This window comes from Acinonyx jubatus, chromosome F2, assembly GCF_027475565.1.
Source record: "Acinonyx jubatus isolate Ajub_Pintada_27869175 chromosome F2, VMU_Ajub_asm_v1.0, whole genome shotgun sequence".
Classification (NCBI taxonomy): domain Eukaryota; kingdom Metazoa; phylum Chordata; class Mammalia; order Carnivora; family Felidae; genus Acinonyx; species Acinonyx jubatus.
Window position 1 is genome coordinate 68,003,302 of NC_069394.1, and position 27,541 is coordinate 68,030,842.

Below are 27,541 nucleotides of genomic sequence, written 5' to 3' on the forward strand. Positions count from 1 at the left end.
GAAAGAGAAAGAGCATAAGCAGGGGAGGGCAGAGACAGAGGAAAAGAGAGACTCTTAAACAAGTTCCATGCTCAATGTGGAGTCCCACACAGGGCTTCATTGCATGACCTTGAGATCATGACCTGAGCCAAAATCAACTGAGCCACCCAGGGACTTCAAAATAGCTGTTTTAAAATGTCCTGTTATGCCATATATTTTCCATATTTTAATGGGAATATTTGTAATTATATTGGATTAAAACATTATGAATTCAATTATAATGCTATTTGTAACAACATATGACAAACCCACAGAGCTAAACTTTCTGGGGTTGCCTCTCCTCTGCTCACTTCTGACTACTCAGTAGAACTGAATTTAGTGTTCTTCGTATAGGGTCAAATATCATATTTTCTATTTTGCTGTCTTCTGCTTATTGTTTTTTTTTTGCTTTAAAAAGTTTGAAGTTATATATTTATTGGATGACCGTATAAGGTTTAACTTAAAAAATCATGGGGGGATTGGGTTTTCATGGGACTTGCAAACAAAAAAATAAACTTGACTACTGTTCAGATTTGATCAATGTTGGGAAAAATCTCAAAAACCATTGATATTTAATTGCTTGTAGGCGGATGAGTTAAGATTCTTAACTCAGCATTAATAGGCATTTATCTGTGACATAGAATAATCATAAATATTTAGTATATTCTTAGAAAAAAAATCTCCTTCCACTTTACCACCATCTTTAATTTAGGAAAGAGGGTAACAAAGGGTGGAATAGGGATGATAAATCTTTCCTAACCAAGTTCTATCTGTTTAAATTAAGAAATAAACTAAAACAATAAGTGAATTACTCCCTGAGAAATAAGTTCACTGGAGCAGAAAGCAGATAAACAAGTATTTGTACTTTTTACCACAATCTCCAATGTTATAGATATACAACTCATATTTAAAAGAGATACTACAGTAGCAATTAGGTTTAGAAATCCTTCACTAGCATGATCAACTCCATACTAAAATTCTGTAAGGATTCTAATGAATGTGGTTTGAGTTATGATTTAATTAAACCTATTGCTATCAAATCTATTATTGAAAATGTTAAGTCACTGTCGAACATCTCCGCTAGTTGTACACTTTAAAATTGTGCCCTTTCCTGTCAACAATACAGCAAATTTCCATGTTGAATAAAAAAGGGAGAAGAAATATTAACTTTGTTCTTTTTAAAGAAATCATAAAGAAATTATAGTGAAATTAGAAAGATCATAATTATTCCTGTCCCAAAGATCATATTATAGGACATTTATAAAGTAGCTTTCAATTCCTTCTTTCATGATCTTCTCTATGCTAGTGAGAACATATTAGAACAAGAGACAATCTGACATAAGGCAATACAGGCAATAGAATGAAACAATGGCTTTTGTCAAGGACATCTGGAATGAAAGGGTAAAGAAGTTATATGAGATGAAATGAATTTTACCCATGCTGTAACATTCAATCTGAATCTTCTCTGGATGTTTTGATGAGAAAGAGTAAAAAGTATCGGATTATTTTACTACATAAATGTAATTTAAAGGAGAGAGGAAGGGCAACAGACTAACAATCATACTTCTATCATGTGCTGGAGATGTTGTATAATTTAACTCCCAGGCTTATTAAATGAACAATTTTCTCCCTGCGATACGCTTGGAACAATTATTTCCTCCTTCCATTGGTCGAAAGCCAGAAGAAAATTTTGTTGCAGTAATTTGGGTTCATTTTTCTTAAAAGAATGCACACAAATTTGGGGGAAAACCAAGAAAAAGCAGCGTTGTACATATAAAGTATAAGAAGAAGATAGCAGATTTCATGTCTATACATGGGTACCATACATGCATGGGCTCATTTACGTGCATACACCCTGTGCTTGGTGCAGATATGGCACAGAACCCTCACCTGTTCACCGTAAGAATTTTCTGGGTAGCACAGAACTCATCCCTCCTTCCCAGAGGCACAAAATACGTAACTGTTACCCTGTAGGGCAAATTTTATATTGTGTTTTTACAGCTATTCAATTAACCAAAATGCACTTCTAAGATTTTTTTTAAATACCTCACTCAAAATAAGAAGTGAAGGAGAATCAAATAGAATAGAAGACTATCAATTATTTTCCTGTCAATAAAATAGCACAGCTTCCGAACAGAAATATAATGCAGACCACATGTCATTTTAACTTCTAGTAGTTACATTAACAAAACCCACAAACTAAAAACAAACAAGTGGACCATATTAATAATATATTTTATGTAACCCAAAATAGCCAAAATATTTTCATTTCGACATATTGTCAATATAAAAATTATTGAGATATTTTTCCTCATTAAATCTTCAAAATTCACTGTGGATATTATGCTTACAGGGCCTGCACTTTGGACCTGCTCCATTTCAAATGCTCTGTAGTCACATGAAGTTATATGAAGATGGTTGCTGATTCCCAGTCTCTTTCCTAAACTCCTAACACTTATCTCCAATTGCTACCATTCATTTCCAGCTCTACGTACTATACCATGTCTGACAGTAATATTTTTGTCCTCTTCTTCTAATTTCATGGCTTCACTACTTAGATTCTCTATTTTGGGGGATAGCTTCATTAGCCACACTCCTGTCATTGTTCAAATGAGAAATCTGAAGGATATACTCTATGTTTCCCTCTTCCTCCATTCATCTTCCATTGTATAAGGTCAAAAACAGCCTGAGTTTGCACTCTTGTTTCCCCAATGTCTCAACATCATTCAAAGCCTGAAATATCATGTGCCTGGATTATTAAGGACTTCCTAACTCGTCTCTCTACCATCCATCAATCCCCACTACTTCAATCCACCCTCTACACTGAAGGGAAACTGGTCTCTCGAGCACATATGCCTTTAATTAGCTTTTTAAAAAATTAAAATTGAATTACATTGCTCTTTTAAATAAAGATATCATAGAGATTCTTTTGGCTATATTTTTATTAAAAAACACTTGTTGCATTTTCTGTATGTACTAATTATTAGAAATACAGCAGCAAACCAGACAAATTATCTTCCTGTTTTCAAAGAGCTCAAGTGTCGTGACCATGAGATACCCACCGGGACAAAAGGGAAGTTTCTAAAAATATGACCCCATGCCGCATGGCCAGTTTTCCCTGAGCTAGTAAATATGTAACTAGGAGAACTACAAGCCCCTCCCCCTCCAAATCTTTAGTGATTCAACATTTTCAAAATATAGTTTCATCAGAATTATTGGAAGGCTATTCAAACTTTATTTTTTCTTAGGTAACTAATGAGTGCACTAGTTTATCAAAAGCTGAAATTTTATATAAACCTTTCAAGGGAAGAGGAACGGTTCTAACTTACAAGAGTGTTATATACCATTTTCTGATTATATTTTGCCTATGAATTATAATAGTATCGATCTGTGATCTCTTTTACTTCACTTGTTTCAATTCCCTCCTTTCTGCCTAATTCTGATCCCTATTCATTGAACTGTTTCTTGCCTGTTTTCATTCCTATGGATATCTACTAAAAATTACTTTTGGATAATGAGAAATAAGGCACCCTTGAAGGGACATATTCCACTCTATAAAAGCCATACTATAAAGTTGGGTATCATTAAGACACTGAGTTATAGACCTTTGAGTTCCTACCTTGGATCCTTTGGTTCTGGCTAGAGCACAAGGAAATTAGAGCATGAAGGATTGTGCAGAAAGTTTGATGGGCCAGGCATGAAAATGGCAAACTTCATTTCTGCCAAACACTTCATTGGCCAGAACACAGTCACATGGTCTGGGAAATAGTAGTCTTCTTGGATGCCAAGGAGAAAAAAGAAAGGGCTTTTGCCTATTTGCATATATTTGTTACATTTCTTTTCTGTGAGAAAGTGAATATTTCTATCCTCACTTTATAAATGAAGATAGGATGTACTAAGTAGCTTACGTAAGATGGCATGCCAAACAAGAGGGAGAGATAAAATTCATATCTCAGTAGTCTGACTCTGAAACCACTTATCTTTCTACAATTTGTTTCAGGCTGATTGTTCCTTTCTTGGGCCTTTCCAGCATAATGGAGAAGCGGTGGTTGCCCTATTTTCACTTCATTATTCTTTTTAGTAATGCATTTGATTGATACATTTGAAAGAAGCACCCAAGCATGCCCGACTCAGTCCCCCTAATCGCTATAGAGTACCCTGTCTTCAGAAAGCTCCTGTTCATCTTCCTGCTGTATTTAAAGTGCCTGCCTAGTCAGGGACACTTTAAGGCTCTGCCTGAGACTAGTGTTGGGGAGCAGAGAGAAGATTATTTAGGACATGAATCTTAGAGGGACTTGGCCATGGATCCAAAGCACTTCCCCAATAAAACTTTTCACTGATGTAGCTGCTATCTTGACATTTCTCCATCTCCATCCTTTCTTCCTGATGGCTCCAAATTTGTCAGAAAGAATGGAGAGTTGCTGGTCTTATAATAATCTACTATTTTATTTGTTTTCCTAGAGTAGTAATTTATTAGAATACAGAAGAAAGAAAAAAATCAGTGGAGCCTAAAGTGACTAACACTCCCAGAAGGACATGTGGCCATTGGAAAGTATAAGACAATTAAAGCGGTAACAGCTTTTTTGTACTGCATGATACTAGACACTTTTGTTTTTAATCATGCTATTTAACTAATATTGGTTATAACCAGTAATGCAGCAGTACCTTGAAATGGGTGGCTAATAACATAAATGATCCCAAGGATACCTTTGTGTTTCTTTAGAATGCATAGAAGCTTAACATCTCTGGATGACCTGATGACTAATGCAGATATTCACGAGGGGGAAACTGAGCTCAGAGAGATGACACGAGGCAAAAAGTTTATGGCAAAAGAGTAATGAAGATAAAGGACTCCTGGGACTTGATCTAGTTTTCAGTATTTAATTTTCAAGAGCAAATATATTCTTTATTGTGAGTAACTTAATTCATTTGTAGTGAAGGAAAGTATCCTAACATATGCTCAATAGGAGAAGGTTAATATTTCACTTCAGTTAATCCATGAAGTGAATCTAACTGCAATTAATGAGGACTGCGTTTTAGATTATATTTTCTAATAGGATTTTTTAATGAATATCTCTTTTTCCACAGTGGAAAACACATATGAAGGAAACTCTAGTAAACATACTCTAAGTCATAACATAAGTGCATAGCCAAGCTAGAAAATAAGCTAAAAGTCCCTCTCTACTACTTAGAAGTACAACATAATAAAATTCATTATAATAGCATTCTAGTTTTGTCATAAAACCATAACAAACCGTAGTTATTACATGAAAAATAGAGTAGCTAATATTTTGCCTAGTAAAACGATAGTAAATTGGTTCTAGTAATAGCAACACTATAATAATTATACTGAAAAGTAGCTGCAAGTTACGATCTGTATATTTACTATGCTATTATAATAATTATAGTTCTACCATAGATTTCTTCCATACAAAAGCTAAATTTACTCTAGTAATTGCATTCTCTTTTCTCTTCCACATAATTATAAGAATATAAAAGTGTAACTTTTGATTTGAAGTATGAAACCTTCAAATTTTTTTTTACCATTATTAGATGATTGGGAATTAGGGAAGATTATTTAAAGAAGAAAAACGCAAAATGTTTGCAAGAAAAAATATATCTACTTGTATGAGACCAGTGAAGAGTCAGTAAGATATCAAAAGGTAAGTTATTACCAAACTGTAGGCATAAAAAAAGGTTGTCTTAATATATAGAATACACACTAACCCAAAATAACTCAGCCAAAAAGAAACTCTTTATTTTATGTCATCTCCAAGGAAAGTCTCTCCCCCATTTCCTTGAGTGGTGACATGGACCAATGCACCTGGACTTCTCCTGCAACTCCAGCCCTCAGACAAGGGCAAGGGCTCATCACCCCTGAAAGGTAAGGAGTTTCTAAGGAACAATGACCAAAAAGGGCTCGCTGACATTCATCAAGAAATGCAATATACCACTGAATGGTAAAGAGCCTAGGAAGAAATCTAAACAGTTTCTTGGCCATAGCCATTCTTTAATGGATGTGGACATTTTTATTATGAGGATGCCAGTCAAAAAATTTTAATAAGCGACACTTCCACTTCTATAGACAATAAAGCTCTCCTTCCCCATCATTTGCTTCTATTTGTCCTTACACTGGAGTGATCATACTGTAACAGACTGGCTAGCTGTTCACCAAATCTGTTTCCATTTTCAGGACATCGAGTTAAACTATGTTTCCAAGACAGTTTTTAATTAGGTGGGGGCCATATGACTCTGTTTTGGACAAGAGGACATTTGCCACTTCCAGGACTCCCCTTGTGAGATCCTCACTGTACCATCCCTCCTACAGCTTGTAGAGATGAGAAAAACACAATGAAAAGAACACAAGTCCTTGTGTCTCCTGTTCATAGCAGGGCTCCCTGACCCACATAGGCTATAATGTGGGCAAGTAATTTATCTTTATGGTATTAAGCCATTGAGAATTGTTCCTTATAGCACTTAACCTTCCCTGATACAAGCTCAAGTTCCACTGGCCTCTACATTCTGCTTTAACATGATTTTAGAAGCAATCACAGAAAGCAACTTGAACTGTGTTGTTTTCTCTTTCTCTTCCCTCCACTTGCTCCCTCCTGGCTTGCCCGTCCATCCTTCCTTCTTTCCTTCCTTCCTTCCTTCCTTCCTTCCTTCCTTCCTTCCTTCCCTTCCATCCTTCCTTCCCTCCCTCCCCGCCTTCTTTCTTTCCTTCTTTCCTTCCTTCTTCTCTTCCCACTTTTTCTTTGGGCTGATGGAGATTAGTAGGTCGAATACTGTAATTCTCCCTTACCCCTTATTTCCTGGTTTTCCTTTCTTTCATCCCTCAGTACCATCTCTTTGCTGGTGTTTTGAATTCTATTTAGAATAATATTGTAAACTCAAATGTGTAATGTTTTGACTGTAACCTCCTAAGAACCTCTGCTGAATATCTATACAAATCCAGCACTGAGATTTAAACAGTAAAAGGTTTATGTACAAACTGTCTAAATAGCTTGAGGATGTACTGCAACAGTGAATTTCCTGTTATTTAACACTACTTAAAGTAAGGCAGAAAAACACCAATAATTTTAATTTTGAGCTCTATAATTCCTAAGGCAGAAAAAGAATTACGTTTTATTATGTTTAAAGGTGTTTTTTTTCCGTGCTTTCCTGCCAATTGTCTGTTTCCAGAACTTGCATTGTGTTGTCTCCTTCAACCCAGCTTCTTGTGCACATCTCTGCTGTGAGGTTCCAGACAATTGTTTGCACTTCTTGCAAGAGAAGCTGCATTTCCAGCTTCCTAACCCCACAATAATTGCCATATCTTCTAAGAATTGTCTCAGGATATTTCCCAAATTGAAATGGATCACCTCACTGTGTTCCCATTGCCTTCGTTTTCCTAAAAGGAATTCATCTGACTGTATCCCTTACAGCCTATTACAAGATATTACCCAAAACACACAAATATCTGTCTGGGTCTTTCTGCATTTAGCAAATTTTCCTCACAACAAAAAAATGCAAGAAAAGAAAAAGCAGGAAAGCTTCAAGTGCAATGTATGTCCGTGTATTAGATAGGGCTTATTATTTTTTAATTGCCTAGAAGTGAGTGCATTTTTAATAGAAATTGTCAAAAGCAAGTTTTGCTCTAAATGACATTTGGATTGCATTTTTTATACCTTGCTGACATGAGATAATCTGGTTAATTTGTTTGGAAGACAGCCAGCATGGGAACATTTTGCTGCTACTGATCTGTTGGTTTGGGTTGGAAAGTCTCCAACAGCACTGCTGAGGAGATGTCCAGGGCAAGTACTTCTACTCTCCTCCCTGGTCTATGGCAAACATCCGGGGTCATCCTGGAAGTGGCCTCTGAGAGTGACACCAGAATCCTTAACACAGTGTTAAATGCAGTTTTCTGTCAATCGATCAGAATTAAACCTTGAGTTAGAACCTACTTGCTGTCGCTTTATTACATTACCGAACCTGGGTGTTAAGATCAGAAAGGCCTACATTCACAAAGGCTGCCACTAACTTGTTATTAATCAAAAGGGTGATTAATACCACTAAAAGTGAGGCTGGCCCCCAAGTTTCTTCTTGTTTTGCACAGCCCTCTTTGGGCAGGTAAACCGTCAGAGGGTAAAGCCATAGCTGAGTCAGGCACCTGTCATCTCATGGATCCAGAGTCCTGGCAACATCCCTTTACCAAACTCTGGATTTGCTGGCTTTCTTGAAATGCAAAAGGTCTGACTTCCCCCTCTTAATCAGAGCACACTAGTTGAAGGGTGGCTACATTTATGTCCGGGGCATTTACACCTGCCTTTCCTACAGTAGCAACCACTCCTTTCTGGGGCACTTCTCTTGCTGTAGCAAAAGCATATCTACATGTGTTCTTATGTGCATGCATATACACACTTCAGAGCTGGGTAGGGAATCTTGCTAGCTATGTCAGTCGCCCAAAACAATGTCCTGCACATCATTAGGTATGAGATACATGTTAGCTCACTTGTCTTTTGGGGTGGCTGTATTATTTGTTGCTCTTGTAATTATTTCCTACTTTATCAAAGAGACTTGGGGGTGGAGGGTTGTCATATTCAAATAGAAATCAAATGAATTATTAATTGAAATGCTAAGTCTTCTTAGGTTTTATGCATGGAAATTTCTGATCACTAGGAACAGGCCTATTAGAGAGAGTTTTCTTAAAAGTTTTTTTCTCGATGTAATTATAAGGGGTGAATAGCTACGCCTGATATTGAGAGGACAATGGAAAAAGAATGTTCAAGAATGTGTTTGTTTTTTTTAGAATTCCATACCAAAATGTCCATATCCCCTTTGATACACAGAGAATGGAAACTATGAGCAATTTACAAAAGATGCTCAGAATCTTCAGATAGAAGGAGATCACTAGGGTGAATGTGGATGCTCCATTTAAGGTCCAATGGCAAGGAAGAGCAATAATGGTCCTAAAATTCAATTACCAGGAGACAAGGAAGAATCTAGGTTAATGTTCTGCTCTCGCAACAAGGGATTAAGTGTTCATTAGACAGAGTTTGTGCATGTTTGTTCATTTGCTACTGTTAATGCCAGATTCTGGAAGCTTCTACTGACCCAGTGACTCTGGCACGGTCATTGGAGCTTGGGGAACGATGGCCAAGCCTGTGTGTGAATTAGAGAGAGCTGGAACGTGGCAGTCTTGCAACACTGGCAGAGATCTGTGCATGGCAGGCAACTTGGCTGAGTAGAATAGCGTCTCTCAGACACTGCAGTCTACAAAAATGACCCCACGTGGCAGCAGACAACAATGACGGTGCTGCAGTTCAGGCCCTCCTAGACCAGGTAGGTGTTCAAGTTAAGACAGGTTCTGCTTCAGAAGGAGCCACCAGCTCCACCCACGGGGATTCTTAGGCCTTTGGTGCTGGAGGAATTCAAGAGGAACAACCAGGATTTCACTGCTTATATGATTTCCTTGCTCAAGTGACTAATTGAAAACAGTTAAAATGGATGTTTATGAACTGAACTAGAAAAGCAAGATGTTGGATAAGTTTACATGTGCAAGGTCATCTCTTCCCTATCCTGCTTCTTGCTCGATACATAGGAAAGAGGAGAAGCTAACCTATGCTTCCATAAATGGCAAGTCTTATTTACTATTGCCAGCAAAAAAAGAGGCTAGAAAAATCCATCCAAACTCAAATATGTAAATGACGATTCAGAACTATGCATAGAAGGACCTTCAGAATTTATCACTACAGGTAGTGATACTCTTTGTAATAATGTGGATAATTAGATCCAATCCACTGCTGTTAAGCAGCAATTCTACACAAGGCACTATGTTTGAGACTTTAACCTTGAGACACGGTATGGAATCATGAAAAGTATTGATTCAAGAGTCTGACTGCCAAGTTGCTATTGCAGCTTTCACCTGCTAGCTTTGTGCCTTAACTTCTCAGACCCTCGGTGCCTACAGTACAAAGTTGGGGATAGGACCTATCTTAGAGATTGGATGTCAGAGTTGAATGACTATGTGATTTAAAATTCTTAAAGGAGTGCCTGACACATCATAATAATCACACTTTGTTATAGTTGTTATTGTCGCAGTATTACTAGTAGTAATGGCACTAGTATTATCTTACTTGACTTGAATGGGAAGGACTGTTAGACCCTTCCAGGATAAAAGGCATTGAAAAATAAAAGGAAAATAAAGAAAGAGAAAGGAAAAAAAAAATCAAAACGGGACAAATAGTTAAAAGTAAAAAAAATACTGGGGCACCTGGGTGGCTCAGTCAGTTAAGTGTCTGACTCTCGATCTTGGCTCAGGGCATGATCTCAGGGTTCGTGAGTTGGAACCCCACATTGGGCTCTGCTCTGACAGCGGAGAGCTTGCTTGGGATTCTTCCTCTCCCTCTGTCTCTCTGCCCCTACCCCACTCATGCGCTCTCTGTTCTCACAATAAATAAATAAGCTTAAAATTTTTTTAAATGTAAAAAAATACTAATTTGAGACAATTGGGAAGAGAAACCTTATCAAAAAGTTTTAGTCAGTATGCAAAATAAATTCCTGAATCAATACGTGAAACAAACGAACAGACAAAAACTTTGTAAAGTAGAAGTCTAACATCCATTTTGTCTCTATTGGATTCCCCTCCCAGTGTATTAATGTCTTTTTTGGGATCCAAATATGAAATATCCACCAAATAGCATACTCCTTCCCCTTCTACAGCCACAGGGTTGGTGGGAGGCAGGAGCATAGCTTATAGCTACCAGTTGTTGATGGCTGAGCAAGATGATAATTGGTAATAATTACCAGACCTCCAAGACATTAAACAGAGTACAGTTTGCTATCTCATTATATTAAGGAGGCGTGGCCTCTGTTCTGAGCACAAGTGGGAGCTACAGTCACAGAAATAACTTGCAAAGCCGAAAGCAGCAGTGACGTTTTGGTGGCTCGCCATTCACTTCCTCTTTGGACTCATTCTCCTTCTCCATACAATGACTTGTGTCAAAAGTTACAGTTAAAAAGAGGGCAGGCGAAAATATTAGTTTTGTCATTTAAGGGGAAAACAGGGAGAAGATTAGCTTTTGTATAAGATAGAGACACATATAGTTCTTAGAGAAAGATTATTTTTAAGTTGTGTCTACACTAAGAGTCAATACGTATGCTAACTTAATTGTTTTTGTGATTATTACCAAACAATAAGTTAAATTTGGTAGTTCTTTTCTCTCAAGTGGTTTCTTTATTCTTTCTTTCTTTATTTTTTCCTTTTTGATCTATGAGAGGCGGTCCGAGTATCAAAACAATTGCTGATTCAAAAAAACAAACTCATTACTTAATCTTTATTTTTTTATACCATATCAAGAACTCATACAAAGAGTTAGTGTATCCCAACTCAGAAACCAAATGATGACTAATGGTCTGACCACATTCAGAATACAGGAGTTAGTTAATGAATCGTTATGCTCTGGCTTGCGTGGCCTACAACTGGGCCCGTTTTCCTTTCTTTACTTTTCAATCATCTCCGTCAGCTAATTTTAAGTTTTTACACTTTATTGTGTGTAGGGGGGGGAATGGTTTTCATATAGCATTTCAATGACACAAAGGAGTAACTGGAGTTTGTAGTTTAGAAAGTGTTTCAAATTAGTAACTGTGCCTAACATCAGTGGCTACGATTAGAAGCAATCTCCTGCCAACATGACTGATGCCACCAGCAAAGGGGAAAGAGAAGCAGAGGCACCAGTGAAGAGAAAGCCCCCGTGGTAGGGAAGAGGAAAGTCCCAACAGTGTTGGAGAACATGATATCCTATGAGTATCATAGGGTCTTCTACGGGGGGGGGGGGGGGGGGGGGGGGAGGAGGAGGGTTCATTAGTTGGGTCATCATATTCTGGGACCTAGAGGGGGACAAATTGCTTAGACCATTAGACAATATGCCATTTTTCCTTTGTTTTTTTGAATAATTTGTTTATTCTCATTACAAAAGTCAGGTATTGGAGAAAACCTAGAGCTGACAGGAAAGAATAAAGAAACCAAGCGTAATCTCACAATCCAGACATAACCTTTGTTAATATTTTACTTTTTTATCGCACATGTATGTGTGTGCATATGTTGATGTTACAATATAGAAAAACATTTTTGGTTGCTTTGAAAACTGTATTTTAATATAAAAATAGTAAGGGTCACCTGGGTGGTTCAGTTGGTTAAGTGTCTGACATCAGATCAGGTCACAGTCTCATGGTTTGTGAGTTCAGGCTCCACATTGGGCTGTCTACTGTCAACACAGAGTCTGCTTCAGATCCTCTGTCTCCCTCTCTGCCCCTCCCCTGCTCTCTCTCTCTCTCTCTCTCAAAAATAAATAAACATTTATTATTATTTTTTAACGTTTATTTATTTTTGAGACAGGGAGAGACAGAGCATGAACGGGGAAGGGTCAGAGAGAGAGGGAGACACAGAATCCGAAACAGGCTCCAGGCTCTGAGCTGTCAGCACAGAGCCTGATGCGGGGCTTGAACCCATGGACCATGAGATCATGACCTGAGCTGAAGTTGGATGGTTAACCGACTGAGCCACCCAAGAGCCCCTAAATAAACATTTAAAAACTAATAGATGCTTATAATGGGAAATTTAGAAAATTTGGGGGAAATTTCAAAAAAAATTCTTAATTCTACTTTCCATATATTTGTGTTTGTTTGTCCAAGTTATTATTTTTTCTTTATATGCATATGTGCTAATTCTCTACATCCTATTTTAATCTACTCTTTGAACAACAGGACATGTACATCTTGCCAAGTCATCAAACAATGTTTCTGTAATATGTCTCTTCACATTCCACTGAATGGCTATATCAGTGTTTAGTTAACATATTATAGGATATTTGAATTATATGAATGGTCATTTTCTTTTTTCTTTTTAACTTTTTTAATGTTTATTTATTTTTGAGAGAAAGAGACAGAGCATGAGGTGGAGAGGGCAGAGAGAGTGATACACAGAATCGGAAGCAGGCTCCAGGCTCTGAGCTGTCAGCACAGAGCCCGACACGGGGCTCGGACTCACAAACTGTGAGATCATGACCTGAGCTGAAGTTGGACGCTCAACTGACTGAGCCACCCAACACCCCATGAATGGTCATTTTCTAACATTTGTTCAATAATAGGTTTTTGGAAATTGAGAGCCGTGTTCGTATGCGTTTAAGAGTAGTGTCAGATACTAACAACTAACTCATCTTCAACTAGAGAACCAAGAGATCCATGACAGTGTTTGCATCTAACAGTATCAACAATTCTAAACCAGCCCAGCTGCCATTGACTGAATTATTGAAAGTAGAACTTACTGAAAAAAGCGTGACAAAATAGCAGCAGTTTTGACCCAGAGTAGCCAACCTTGGCCAAAACAGGATGGTCTGTATATCTTCTTTCCTACACAACACTGCTGTTATTACTAATTTACCAAACAGAATAATATGAGGGATACTTGGCATTTTATAATCAAACATCATTTCAGAAATGTCCATATGCAAATTCATAGTAATCATTGGAATTAATTGCTATTTACAGCAACTGTATGAAAAAGCTTTTTGTTCGTAAGTTCTGTAAATGGAAATATAAAAAGATATAAGACAATGTGACTTTCATACTACAACAGAGGAAATAACAAGTAAACAAGGCAGAAATCCTTACTTTCCCCCTTGCTTAGTCATTTAGAAAAGAATTAAAACTCAAAGCAGGAAATTCATGTTAAGAATGTTTTCTTGAATAAGATTTATTTATTCCTTATACACATCTGAGGCTACCCATTTTTATAAAAAAGTCTATGCTTTTATAAAGCATCTAGATGGCCAGGGTATCAAACTAAACAGCATATTTAGTCAAGTTTATCAAAACATTAGTTAATTTTAAGTGTATCATCATACTGGCCATTAGTGATGATTAGATGAAACTTCAAAAGAAAGAGGATGTTTATGTAGGTAAATGCTCCACAATTTTTACATTTTACTGCATTTTTTAATTAAACCATTCAATGTTTTTTAATCATGTAAACCAAAAATATCAGTTAAATCTCACATATTATCATAGGTCACAGGTGTTGATCAGATAAAGTCCCCAGGGATGAGGATTACTGTGTCCAAAGATGAATATGTGCTGTATGAATATAGTATAATTGCTTTATTCATTTTAAATGCACATATATCTTCACGTTTGGAAGAAAAATGCTGATCTATCTATAGTGTTGCAGCAGACTATCCTCTCTCCTTTCCAGAATCCTTATGAACAAACTTCAGGCTCTTCTCCATAAAAATCTTGCTAAACAATATTGCTAATACTGACCATTCAACTAAACCAGACAACTATTCAACTAAACAAATAGTAAATACATTCAGAAAGATCAAACTCCTTTTCTTTGGTCAAAATCATTGGTAAGTTCAATTGAATCAGTGGAGCCAGGATACTCAAATAGACAAGACTCTAGAAGTCTTCATAGGTTTTACAGGATGGAAACAATTTTGTTTTAAAAGCGTAATACACAGTGTAACAAAAAATGAAAAGTATATTCACCACAACAGTACCCAACTAAAAACAAGCTGCAGAGATTCAACCATGTGGAAGAGTTTCTACCTTACAAATTCTCGAGGGCTTGAATAAGAAAGCTTAGGATAAGAGGTGTGTGTGGTGTGGTGGGAGAAAGCAACCCTTCGTGAAACAGTGTGTGGTTGGGTTAGAATGTACTCAGTGAAGTTATTATTCCCTTCTTCTCTCAGAGAAATAGAATTCTTGAGCTATAAAAAGAATAAAGAAAGCTAGATAAATATCTGTGCAGTGCTGAAAATGCTAATTATTCTTTGTTCTTAATATACAGAGGCACGGTGCTTCTAATAGAGCATGGGCTTTGGGATGAGATGCTCTGGGTTTAAATCCCAGCATGTCAGCTGTGTGACCTTAGGCTAGCAACTGAATTTCCTCTTCCTCCTTCCTTGTAAATTATAGATAGTAATACTTGCCTACTTTTCAGGGCAGATATAAGCAGAAAATGGCCCACGGCGGGAGGAGTGGGGGGGGTGGGGAGAACAACCTAGGATAGTACCAAGCACCTGCTAGATATTCAACAAATGTTAGTTTTTACCTCTTCCTTTTTTTAAATACTAACACTAGGGTATCTATTTAAAATATACTTTAGCATCTGGGCATTTTCAGTTTTACAAGGCAAGTTCAAAGTCTTCCTTTGGTTCGTCTGTTTCCCATAGTTTTCCCTGTTTTATTTTACTTTATAGCATTTATCATCACTTGGTAAATATTTGCCTATTTTTTTTCTATTTTCTGCTATGAGAATACCAGCTACAAAAGGATGGGAGTTTTGTTCATGTGTGAATCTCCACCACCAAAATGTATTCCTTATATAGTGGACATTTCATACATATTTGGTGAAATAAAAAATAAATGACTTATAAACTTGCTTTATTTGAAGCTGTTTCCAGCTTTTCTTATTGAAAGAGTTGGCAACAGTGCACCAAACTATTTGTAAATTAATATGTACATGAATAGATGGCATCATAATGTATACTTTTGCAGCTCCCCATAAGATTAATAGTGCCCTGACTATAATCAACATTTAATCAATATTTGTTAAGTGCACTAATGTGAGTTTCTTATTCAGCCCATATATATGCATGAGTATGTCTTCAGATAGCAGAAAAATACAATTTCTTATTTTGGTACAGAGAAATTAATGGGGTTTTTCCGGAGATAAAATACCATAATGATATATTTCATAGTAATGTATATTCATGATTTACCATAGCAAGTACTTCAGGAGGCTTGTAAAAACGAAAACAAACAAACAAAAAAAAAACCCCACAAAAAAAAAAAACCAATAATCTGGAATTTGTTAAAAAAAGAAGCAACAGTCTCAAAATAGAGTCACTTGTGCCAAGCTCCATGTGAGCAAACAAAGACTTAACACCTTACCTAACTGCAGTTTCAACCTCTTGGAGGAATGCCACCTTTAACCAATCTACCTGGAATTGCCTGGTCAGCACTAGTGAGGTGATCTGCCGTATAGACCTTTGCCTTCCTCCAAAGGAAAGTGGCCTTGCCTGAAACAATCCACTCTCTGTTAGAAACTTCTTAAACCGTTTGCTGTCCCACTTTTGCCTACAAAAGTCTTCCATTTTTTACAGCCCGTCAGAGCTCCTTTCTACTCAGCAATGGGATGCTGCCTGATTCATGAATCAGTAAAAAAAAGACAATTAGATCCGCACATTTACTCAGTTGACTTTTGTTTTTTAACAGAACTTGGTGGCAGTAGCAGGACCAAATGAGACTTCTAATAGCTTTGGGGATCATGAAAAACACAGGCATGGTATCTGCAAAACTTTTCTCACTGTTTCCGAGGGCCTTGAGGAAATCCCTCTCAGTCCTGAGCTCTTTGTCAAGGCTCCCAATCTGATTGACTTTCCTGTCCCAGGCAGGTCAGCTTGAGCTGACACACAGAACCCAAGCCTCTAGCTGGTAGTTTAGGCCACAACTCCCATTTGATTGGAAACCCCACCCCCTCCTCCTGTCCCCAGATTTCACCCTGGAGATAGCTAGTGGTTCAGTCTTTAGTTTGCACATCCTCATTTGTTTGTAATCAGTCCATACTACCCATTCTTTGGGGTCTCCTGGTTCAATCTTTTTCCCAACCCCCAGTTCTGTGTTAGGAATTGCTGGTAATGCATGTAAGGCCTTCTATTAGCCAGTCTCCAATAATGTCTCTTTGGTTGCTGCTGATATACACAATCCCATGTCTTTACTCACTATTGGTTTCTGTGAATGTACACATGAGGTAAAGGCTATTGCCAATGGGAATCTCAGAAGCCAAAAGCCACGAAAGGTGGTGGGCGTGAATTGAGCATTTAAGAGCTGTTAGAATGCCTGACATCTAACCCAAAATCTCCCCTATAAGAATAAGCTGGTCATAGAATGGATTAGATTGACACTAGGTCACACTGACCAAGGTCAAGAAAATTTCCTTGCAGTGAGATACACTGTAAAACATCACTCAATTCCCAACCCAGTTGCAAATACCTTTTGGGTATTAGTTTGGCTCTGAGAAACCCAAAGTCTTAGCATACAAACAAATAAATAAATATCCTTAAATCCCAAAAAGTTGAATATGCCACACCTTCTGGCTCACCTGCTTTTTAAAATTTGTTTTAAATGTTTATTCATTTTTAAGAGACTGAGTGTGAGCAGGGGAGGGGCAGAGAGAGAGGGAGACACAGAATCTGAAGCAGGGTCCAGGCTCTGAGCTGTTGGCACAGAGCCCAATGCGAGGCTCGAACTCACAAACCATGAGATCATGACCTGAACTGAAATCAGATGCTTACCAACTGAGCCACTCAGGCAGCCCCCAGCTTATTTTATGAGCTGTAGTACCAGAAACTGTAGATATCTACAAAAATGGCAAAGTCTTACTAAAAACTTAGAATTACAATGGCCATTATGGAGAATGTTCCAATTAGACAAGATCACTTATTAAAGAATTGCATTTGAAAGCAAGTGTTCCCAAGTGAAACAAACCAGATGGGACACATACTTTTATTGGTATACAGAAACTTCCAAAAGTTTTCAAAATTCCAAAGTAGCTAAATTTAAAAACTTGTTACAATAGGCTAACGAAAATTTAAATACACAAACTTGTAAACAAAAGTCAGTCAAACTGGATAGCTCCAAAGACTAGGCACTTAAGATAACAGCTGCTCCCCCCCCAGGGGTCCACCATAAAACACTGATTGTTGGTTGATATCTCAGTTATAATAAACTGGGACACTGGAAAAGATTGTCCTCAAAGGGCTTATACAAAATTTTCAACATTAACATGAATGCCCTCATATCTGCACCCAAGTGAGAGCCCCCGTATAGGCCCTGCCCAGAGTTGATGGGACTCTAAAGGCTTCTCCAGGAAACTGCTACCAGTTACTCCCTTAAAACAGCAAAGGAAAAACTAAAATCAAACTTAGTTATAAAACAAAATCGACCAAATTCTAGTAGATACTAATGATAAAATAAAAACTGGCCAAATTCTGGTAGATACCACAGCTGCACTTTTTAACTTCAACCTCACTCGGAACCTACAGATGAAAGATCCTAGGAAAAACCATCAGAAGCTAGCTGAAGGTGACTTCTCACCAGAGTCAGCTTCCCCAGATCTCTGTCTACAGTACCTGCTTGGTCGAGAGAGAAAAATAAAATTTCACATTGTCCATTCTTTTCCAAATCCAGGCCATTGGTTATTGATCTTTGGGAGGACCTCTAGATATTATGAAGACAGTAGATTTTCCACCCTCTTTGCAAATCCATCTTGGGTCCATGGGGTTGTTTAATACTGAAGAAAATATTTACTGTGTTCTCAGCTGAACCCTAAGAAGATATTTGAAAGGGTTAATCAGATATTTGGCCAAATTGGAAGCTGATATTCAGAGCCTAATATGAAATTTTATGAAACCTTCTCCCCTAAGCTAAATGTACTCAGAGGGAAAGAAAAAGTATTCCAACATAATTATATGGGTGTGTCAGCCCTTTGATATCATCCAGGTTACAACCCAATTCTTTGAGGAATTAGAACCACTTATCCTCATCCTAGAGATCTTTGTAAGAACACAAATGCAGCCCTAGAAACAAGTCAAAACCTGTCTATCCTTTTTCATGATTAACTTCACTTATTCATCTCAAAAGGCTTGTGGTATTATAAAACTTCTGGCCTTAGGGAACAAAAGTCCCTGTTGGAGGAATTTGTATTCTTTCCCTATGCCTTTAAGATGTAAATGTTCTACCTGGTCTTCCCAAGGAACTCTTATCTTCTCATCTAGGTCATCTCCTTAAAAAGTAAGCTTTAGGTAGGCAATTACTAAGGAAGAAAAAAAAAGGCAGGAGGTAAGAGGCCTTTTAAAAATAACACTTCTGGGAAAGTTGAAACTGAATTACATAAGATGACTGAGCAAGCCACTTGGCTTAAAAAAGTGAGTTCTTCAAGATGGTTTTTCTTTGACTTACATGATTTTGATTCGTTAGGTCATAACTTCAAAGTGCACTCCCGACATTGGGAATTATCTCACCTATAATCATAGTAATCTCCCAGGTGCACTATAGTTTTTCATAAGCTTTAAATGGATGTTCACCATAACTGCCCACTAAGCAAATGATTCCCTTAAGTCAAAAAGGAATTAAGAGAATGATTAACTCCAAAAAAAAAAAAAAATGTAAACTTGAAGTCATGACCCGTGAATATGACAGATATTCAGCAAAAAATGTCATGACCTAACCTATGATTATCACACAGAGGATCAGTAAAAGCTACAAGAACTACAGCTGGGAGTGGTGCAAATTCCTTAAATTTTGATCACATCTCTCAGTTAAGCTGAGAGTCTGATCAAAAGGGAAAGATTGTTAAAAAAAAAACAAAACAGGTCCAAATGGAGTCACTTGTGCTAAGCCCTATGTCAAAGACTTAATACCTAATGTAACTGCAATTTCAACCTTTCCCAGGAATGTCACTTTTCAGGAATGTAACCTTTAACCCATCAATCTGGAATTACTTGGTCAGCACTAGTGAGGTGATCTGCCTAATAGACCCCTGACTTCCTCCAAAAGAAGGTGACTTTGCCTGAAACAACCCACACTCCACTTGAAACTTCTTAAACTTTCTCCCTCACCCCACTACTTTCAAAAGTCTTCTATTTTGTACAGCTTCTTGGAGCTCCTTTCTATCTCCTACGATGGGATGCTGCCCGATTCATGAATCATTAAATAAAGCCAATTAGGTCTTCAAATTTACTTCATTGAATTTTTTTTTAACAGATTGAGTTGTCATTCATACATGCACAACCCCACAAATATAATGTCATAAATGTTTAGGTGTGTTATGTATGCATATGTGTATGTGCTTGGTAAGTAGATCCTGGCTGTCTATTTGTTGAATAATTCATTAATATATTCACATATGTGTATATAAAACAAGCTATAAAAAATGTTTAGACATTGTGGAATGATACCATAAATGTTGGGATAAATGGTAATTGCCAAATGTCACTAGATTGAATTGTGAAGGAGGAGGAATGTTGAAATTTGATTAAAATAAAAGATAAATGGTGTGAAATGAACTTAAGAGAAGAAAGGTTATATAGCATGTTTTTATTCACCATCCTACTAATATGTATATATATTTTTGCCATAGGTGAGAGAGAGAGAGAAATTAAAATGCTTTCCAGGGGTCTTTGGAAGAGGATACTGGAAATAAGGGGGTGAAAGTTAAGCTTATAGAGAGAATGTGGCCAACCTCCCTCCCCCACACCCTCCACACTTCAATTCCAGCCAGGCAGGAACTGGAATCTTTTGTAGAGCACCATTATAGTATCAGAAAGTAACACAATCACAAAGGAGAGAAGAAAAGCTTGATGTGCACGCCAGGACTCTAAAAGGCCCCCCTGTGAAGACGACTGTGGCAGCACTAAGTCAGAAGAAAAGACCTACCCAGCTAAACTGTCATGTCTAAGAGAAGCTCTGAAGCTGGCGAGGAAAAACATTTCTCCCCCGAAACGCCTTTCATTTATTTTATTTTTTAAAGTTAGTACAAGAGATAATGTAGCACATTTGTGTAATTTCATCCTGAAGCTCGGCTCTTGAGGAAAGGGCTCTCAGATCTCATGCACGCATGTCTGGCTTCTCATCCCACCCACTTCAGGGGAAACTCTCAGGCTTCTCTTGTGAAATATGCTTGAGAGGTGATCCTGAGCATTGGCAGAGGAAGGCAATATTGATAATCTAGACCTGTGTGTGCGCATGCAAACACACACACGCGTACACACACACACACACACACACAGCTTGGAAGCTTCTCTGTTCATTTTCATTTGCTTCATGGGTCAGAATATTCTGATATTGTTCTCATCCCACATCACCTTATCCCATCTCTTTTATTCCTCCAAGAATAGTCTGAGGTCTTCCAAGTTGGTGTGTTACCTTCTCAGGAAGCAAACAGGAAAAATCCGCTAAAATACAGACATCCTCTAACACTGCCTCCCCCGCCCCTGTCGCCCCTGCACAAGCACATGCGCAATGCACACATAATTATCTGCCCCACCTTACAACGGAATTGAGGCGGTTTCATGGGCCTTTGCTGGTGCTAAGGCCCAGCAGGTTTGGAATCTGGAAGCTGAAGGAAAAATAAAAGCTGGGTATGCAGAGGAGCCAGAAGGAATTATTGCCTTTTCCTGGATCGGACCTAGAGAGAACATTCACTTACGTGATTTCCTCGCTCCAGGGTTGTAAAAAGTACCCCTAAACAGGGGAGGTAGGAGAAGGGAAAGAAAAGGTTAAAGAAAATGGACAACCATAAAAAGATTTATAATTTACTTTTGAAATAAATCAGCAAAGGGAGGCCCAATCTGCCATTTGCTCTGAGGGCTCTGGGATCCCACACTGAATAATGTGCCATGGCCCATTTTGATCGGCACTGAAATTAACAATCAGCCAGCCACTTTATGAAATATTATCTTTGTTAGCTTTACCACTAACAAAAATACACTTCCAATTTTTCACATCCACACACTACATCTATTAAAGCAATCTGGGAAATTAGTTTGAGATAAACTGTACAGCAATTTTATTCATAGCTTCCCTGTATCTCACACTGTTAATCTGCATCACAGCTCACTAAATAGTGCCTAATGTTTATTGCATTTAACTGAATGTATACGATTCTGAGGGTACGCCAGGGACCGATTATCATAATTATACATGTTTCTATGGTAACCCACAAGTCTATCAGTTTTGATTCATTATATTGTTATACCTTCTAGCACTTTCTAATTATTAGGTGCCCATAAAAAGTCTCAGTCTTGCTGTTACTATAGAAATGAGCTATAGACAGGCCTCAATTGTTAACCCTTAAAGGACCAAAATATATAGACTCAGACAGCTGGTAGCTATTCACATAACTGAATAGCTAACAATTTTATCTATAACTTAAATTCATAATTGTTTTGCCGTTATTAATTTCTGAAAATATTTCACTTAGACAACTCTTGAATAATGATCTCAGATTTTATAAAATTGTCCTGAGTTTCCCTATCCATGATGTATACCTTCAGGTGTGGTAAAAGATACAAAAACACTAATGCAACACTGAACTGGTAGCACAAAGTGCAAAATCAAGTCTTTCAAGACGGATTTCTTATTTCGTAGGTAAAGAACGCAGTTGTTGGTGTAAACATAGAATTATATGTTAAGGAATAACATGGATAAATCAGAATATAATGGCAAAAACTCAAATGCACTGAGAGTCTTTAAATCAAGCATCTAAAATTGCTTCCCAGCAATATGGCTATTTAGGTATAATTTAATATTGCTACTTAAATTGCAATTTGTAATTTAATATTTTCATTTTACTTTTTCTTCTATAGTCACTAACAGAATCCTGTGAAAATTGAAAGGGACTGAGCAGTTTCATTGTCTCTCTAACCCTCCTGCTATTATAGTTTTCAATTAGAAGTGCCTTTTAATTTAGATCAGGAAAGCTCTCCTAAAGTGACAGCTCGCCCTTCACACTGCATATCTATTTATTTCGGAAGTCAACACACCATTCAATAACCTGAGAACAGCCCTGATTGCTATGCTAATAGTATTCAGAAATATGTCGACACCGATCGAAACAAGTAAACTAAGGCTAATTCATAAAGTGAATAATAAAAGGCAGAGGGAAGCCTTTCATACCTTCTACTACTTCAGCTGGAATCCTAAGCTTACAAATTTAATTTTTTCCCCTCCCTTAGGGAAATGAACACTATATGATAACCAAACTGAAATTAGATTTTACCTAATATTACAGCCTTGCCTATTTGACGCGGCTTGTTTTATTATATAAAGCTGCAGTGGGAAGCAGCGGAGACAATGACCGTGGATGTTAATGCTTGTGTGATCTAGGAGATGCTTGCTTCAGCTGCAGCTTTCTTCAGCTAAGAGCTAAATGCATTTTGCTTTTTGAGGTGGGGGGAGGAGAGGGAAAGCCATAAGAATTTTAAATGTATGCCCACATTAAAAAACAACAGCACATGTTGGGTAACCATTTTCTTCATATTACAAGCCCAAACCACCAATGTCCATAGGAGCTCCTCACCAATTAGGCATAAATCAGATTGTATAAGCAACAAAAGATATGGTCATTTGCATGTTGAAGTTCGAACTCTTTTCATAAAACAGAGAACCAACCAAAGCCTTTTGTTCCCAATTCTTGCATTGCCATTAGCATCAGAGAATAATAGATTTACCACTAAACAGAAAATTAAAGTAGATTAAGAGTAAATTAAATCAGATAGTTTAAAAACTCCATTCATCAGTACATGCATATATTACCACATGTATGTATATAGTCTGAAATTGATTATATCTAATTCACATTAAAATACGTCTCCTCCTACATCTGGATATTGATTATCCAGAATAATTGAACTGTATCTGAGTAATATTTTCACTTGCCATAGAAACTAAACTAACCTTTGATAATAAATATCTTATTTTTCATTTTGTTCATGCTTTCATTCCCATGATAATCAATTAGTTACTCCATCTAATTCACTAGTGCACTCCCAAAATCTACAGATCTTTTTCATGCATTTTAAACTAAGCAAATATATACATACCTTGAAAAAATCTAACAAAATATATAAATATAATGTGACTCTTTCTAGATGAGTCAAAGGAATCTATGAGAAAAACATGATACAAAGGCCAAGATTTCATATACTTGATTAATAAGATTTAAGAGCAACAATAAAACTTCTGAAAGTGACCATAATCTGGTGTGTGCTTTTTGAGAATAACTAAAGATCACTGCTAAGTTTGTGAATCCTGGGGGGGGGGGGGGGGGGGGGCGGTGAGATGGGGGTCAGATACCGAGGTCACCAGGGTGATTAGGCAAAGAACACAGAGAAAGTAAGTCGTTCAAGCAGCAAGCACATTACCACCTGGGATGTCATTTATTTCCCAGAGATAGAGTTGAGTTAGGTCGCTGCATGGTAAAACCATGAATTAATTATATTCTGCCCACCCCCAGTGAGCATAAAGTGCTCAAATTTTCTTTTTGGGTGATAGGGAGAAAGATGACTTATCATTCACGGTTGGATGTTAAAATCCCAGAGGAGAGAGCCAATAAAAGCAGCTCCTAGTGACAAAAATCCAGGAGCTGTACCGTCACTATCCATCAAACTGAAATGTTTTAGGATTCATATTTATTTGCACCACTTTGCCACAGAGGAAAATGTCTAGTCAACTAGAGATTGTATAAATTCTTGAGTTTTTGATGCTTAACAGAAAAGTGAAAAGACATTAGTGGGTTGTGATTTCCTTCAGCAGAGAACGGGTTCATTTGGAGAAGGCTGGCCAGTGGTGAAGGGAGGCTCGCAGCCCCACACAGTGGGCCTCAGGCATTGTTCCCAGCCCCAAGTGTCAGCTCCCTAGTACAGCACCCGCCACGCTCTTGACAGAGGGCCGGGCCAGGCTCCCCTCCTTGAAGTGTCAAGGGTGAAGCAGAAAGATAACGTTGCTTTTGTGGGGTTTTATTCAGGGGCCCTGGGGCAGTGGATTGTTTTCCAGTTTAATTATGAAAAATCAGAAAAGGAAATAGATGGCTTGCTCCCAGATTAGGAAATAGCCAGGAAGAGTAACAGAGTGGGGTTAGATAAAAGAAAATGAATTCCGATCCAAGGGAAGGAAGACGTTCTGGAGAGAAAAGTGTACGAAGAGAAAGAAGAACAGGAGAGACTCTGCTAAGCAGCTGCCACAGGCAAACAGTACTCACCCACCTTATTCAGTCTAATACGCTTCTTTGCTGATTTTCTTTTATGTGCACTTAACTTGGGTAAATGTGTGGCTTGTAACTGTCAATTGCCTACAGAAGCACTACGGTATATAATTGTCAATGCCTATAATGCCTATAGAAGCACCACAGTTCCAGGCAGGACTGGGCTACAAAAATAAAGTGATAAGGGAGTTTCTCCTACAGTATATAAAATGTGATCTCTACAGAAGAGAAAATCAAAGTATTTTAATGTTTATTTTTCTCTGGGCCTGTGTGTTATTTGAGTAAAATACTATATTGCTTATATTTGAGGAACGCAAAAAAAATTCAAATACTTTAGCTTCTCCTATTTAAGCCATGTAAAGAAAGAATATCGTTCTCTCTCTCTCTCTCTCTCTCTCTCTCTCATTTTCTCTTGTTTTTCTCTCTTTCCCTGTCTCCCTCTCTCTAGCTCTCTCACTCTTTCTTTTACTTTATCAGTGCACCAGCAGAACACTCATTATTATTCACTCAGGAAAACAGTTATTTCAAGAGGCTAATCAGCAATACTCACCATTTATGTTTAGTTGTTACGCTACTTGGAGTTTAAAAATGAAAAATCACCAGGATCAACAAATATTTGTTTGATTCTCACTGTCTGGCTAATAGAGAGAACCCCTTGGATAATCTACCTAGAGCATATCTGGGCTCACATGTGTTCCCCACCAACAAGCGATTTACATTTCATTCCACGGGCAAGATACATATACTAAACCATTAAATATATCAGGTGCCTCCGGAAAACCAGCGTGTCAGTGAGTAAGTGCTCTGTGACTCAGGTAAGGCTGGGGTGGTTAGTGAGGATTGGGACTACCAGGGACTTGAACCTGGACTACAGTGAAGGGTGGCTATGGATCATGGATGGGAGACGCAGAAATATAGTTGACAAAGCTGGAAAATAGGATCTCTTGAAGTGGGTACTCTATGAAGGTGAAGAAAAAGCAGAGAGAGTAGAGAATATTAAGTGATTGGTTAATCAGTATGAGTATTTGTGTTGTAATAGAAAATCATTAACAATGGTTTTGAATGGAAGATAATAGATTGTGTTCTCAGGAAGAATAACTTGAAAATCACGTCCCAGAAGACTAAAATGAGCAAAGGTTTTGGCTAAAAAAAAAAAAACAATTAGACGCTCTTATCCTTCTACAAACAGGAGTTTTACAAAAAAGTATTCATTGGAAGATGAAAAAGAAATGAACATTATGAAAGAGATATAAGATATACACATTATGTGAGGAGAGGAAGAGATAAAGGGTGAGTCCAAGCAACCAAAGCAAAGAAACCAAGAGAACGTTGATGCACTGGTGAGCATAGGTTTAGGGGTAAGAGAGCCAGCTTGGTGGTTCACACATTGTTAGACGCCATGATGAAGCCCCGCAGGCAGTAGGATTTTGGTTCAGAAAATTATAGTAAGAAAGAGGTCATTAATTTTCACTCTCATGATCATGCATAGAGTTACTGTTTTGTGTTTCAAATAGACCAGTAGGCAAACTGATATGGATGAAAAGAAGAAACTGAACAGCACATGTGATACAAAATTTAACATCATAGGAATGAATAAAAGCTATAAGAAGATGTGGAGAGAGAAAAGTAAATAAATAAGAATTGAATCTTATGATTTCAGTATCTGTGAACAAAGAAATAAAGAAATAAAATAAGGGAAGAGAGGAAGTAGGAGGAGTCACAAAGAAAAAGGAAAACAAAGACAATAAGACATCAAGAAGAGTGAAAAATACAAGAACTTAAGGTGGTGTCAAGACCGGGAGAAGTTTTAGTGACATCAAATGTGTGTGTGTGTGTGTGTGTGTGTGTGTGTGTGTGTGTGTGTAAAATAAGAGAAAACCAAATATATCTGAAGGCACAACAGGGGGCACTCATGAAAACGGATAAATTAAATGTTCCACAGCAAGAAGCATTAGTCGATGCCCCCAGAAGCGAAGGCATAAGAGGCAATGTTTAGAGAGTCCCAGGAGGACTTTAGACCTGGAAAAGCTGGTGTGTGTGTGTGTGTGTGTGTGTGTGTGTGTGTGTGTGTGGCGAAGGGTCAAGGGAGAGGGTATATTCTTCTGAAAAGGAAAGAAGAGAAAATAGGTGATGGTCCAGGGATATTCTGAGGTTTAAAGAGAATATATACATGGGGATGTAAGTAGGGAAGAAGAAATATATGCCATATGGTCTCAAACTAGAAACAAATGGGTGGGTAAACCAGGCAGGGTTAATAGAACCAACTGAAAGAGGTCAAAAAGTACAATTAATATTGAAGAGCAAAGGGGCAGGGACCCAGTGTTGCTATTGTGAACAATAGCCACCTGGATTTTTACTGCTAAGCAGAGCTTTCATCTGAAACTCTTGGAAGCCTACCAAGTGGGAACAGTGAGACAAACAAAACTGTCAGCAAAAAAGGACCATCTCAGTTCAATTAGACATATATTTCTTGAGTATTGATTACATGCCAGGCGTGGTATTAACTATTAGCAGGAAAAATTTTTAATGGTGTTCTAGGACCTAGAAGCTTGCAAAAAAAAAAAAAAAGGAAAATAAAATGTGTGCTAGTTTCCTAAAACTGTAAAAATGAGCGTCCTCTGACCAAGATGACTCAGGATGACATGCAGCTAGATTCAGATGATACCTCCATTCTTTTCCATATTTGCTGATATGAAGTCCGCGTTTCCAGCAAAGAAA

General features: G+C 37.7%; 2 long non-coding RNA genes across 2 annotated transcripts in view; both read left to right on the top strand.

The window, feature by feature from the left end:
- The window catches only part of LOC128312854 (uncharacterized), a 49,261-nt gene extending 44,339 nt beyond the window's left edge, over nucleotides 1-4,922 (top strand). Inside the window, exon 4 of the long non-coding RNA XR_008292689.1 lies at nucleotides 4,742-4,922. This is a non-coding gene — a long non-coding RNA (uncharacterized LOC128312854). The remainder of the gene's footprint in view (nucleotides 1-4,741) is intronic.
- Nucleotides 4,923-5,569: 647 nt separating this feature from the next.
- On the top strand, nucleotides 5,570-21,880 carry LOC113594760 (uncharacterized). Its single transcript, XR_003415204.2, has 5 exons — nucleotides 5,570-5,681; nucleotides 5,796-5,902; nucleotides 9,091-9,339; nucleotides 15,314-15,371; nucleotides 20,201-21,880. It is a non-coding gene; the product is annotated as an uncharacterized LOC113594760 (long non-coding RNA).
- Nucleotides 21,881-27,541: the final 5,661 nt, after the last annotated feature.